Source organism: Jaculus jaculus, chromosome 18 (assembly GCF_020740685.1).
Source record: "Jaculus jaculus isolate mJacJac1 chromosome 18, mJacJac1.mat.Y.cur, whole genome shotgun sequence".
Taxonomy (NCBI): domain Eukaryota; kingdom Metazoa; phylum Chordata; class Mammalia; order Rodentia; family Dipodidae; genus Jaculus; species Jaculus jaculus.
In genome coordinates, this window is record NC_059119.1 from 56636382 (window position 1) to 56637737 (window position 1356).

General features: G+C 31.7%; 1 non-coding gene across 1 annotated transcript; it reads left to right on the top strand.

Moving 5' to 3' along the window:
* The first annotated feature begins 788 nt into the window (after positions 1-788).
* LOC123455907 lies at positions 789-950 on the top strand. The gene has a single exon (XR_006634209.1). It is a non-coding gene; the product is annotated as a U1 spliceosomal RNA (small nuclear RNA).
* Positions 951-1356: the final 406 nt, after the last annotated feature.

The window sequence follows — 1356 nt, forward strand, 5'->3', positions numbered from 1 at the left end:
GAAAGGAACAAGCAAAGTAATTTTAAGATCTTTAAACAATTTTTATTTGTTTTCTTAATTTTTCCTTGAAAGATAAGTCTAATTTCCAATTAGTCAGGTTGCATTGTTTTATGATGTCATTTTGGAGATGAATATAGATAGTGATTAGTTTTATCTTTACCATATTGTTCCTAGTGTGCCACATATGAACACTTCATTTTTGTAGATAATATGTCACAGGACAGGTTTAATAGTAGTTATTTTGCCCTCACAATCTTTTCTGAAATGTGTTCCAGAGATTACAACTCTATTAACATTCTATTAGCTTCATTATCATAAAGAGTCATTTGCAAGTCATTTTTATTTTATGTCTGCTATATAATAAAGTATTAGTTAATGCAATTCTAATACATGATTGCTTTCTTCCATGAAGAGAAAAAACAACCACCTTATTTCAACTCAGCCCTGCAACTCAATTATTGATCTTCCCTACTCAACAGTGAATGTTTTCAAAGTTTAAAACATGACTTTCTATTTCAATCAATTCTTCTGTTTTGGGAAATATACTTTATGTCTATAATAATATCACATATAGATATATGACTTTGTTCATGTGTAGGTTAATTTAAACTAGTTGGGGGCTGTACTAAAATTTTAGAAATATTAAAATGAGGGAAATTTTATTAAGTAGAACATGTCTAGATGTTTGCACACATGTACTTTTAATTTTATTACTAAAATCCTAATGATGCTTAGTGTTCTTTGCAAACAGCTGCAATGATGTTAATGCAATCAAAAGTTTAAGATATATACTTACCTGACAGGAGAGATACCATGGTCACAAAGGTGGTTTTCCCAGGGAGAGTCTTACCCATTGCACTTTGGATGTGCTGACTCCTGTGACTCCCCCACATGTGGGAAACTTGATTGCATAATTTGTGGTAGGGGGACTGTGTTCACACTCTCACTTCACAAAATTTTAAGATATATCTTTTGAATAAAGGAGAAAAGGAAATTTTTTATGGGAAATGCTATTTAAATATTTTTATTTGTTTATTTACAAGAAAGAGAGAGACAGAGAATGGGTGCATAAGGGCCTCCAACCACAGCAAAGAACTCTAGATGCATATGCCATTTTGTGCATCTGTCTCTACATTGCATGGATTCTGGAAAATCAAACTTGGATCATATAGGTTTTGCATGCAAGTACCTTAGCTTCTGAGCCATATCTCCAGACTGATAAATAATTCAGTTGATGATAGACAATTTTCTGTTAACCTTATAAACAATATGGGAATCAGAATTCTTACCACATGCGTTTAATTAAAGTAGATGTATTTTATGAACATCTTGTGACTATCCAAAACCTCAACATTA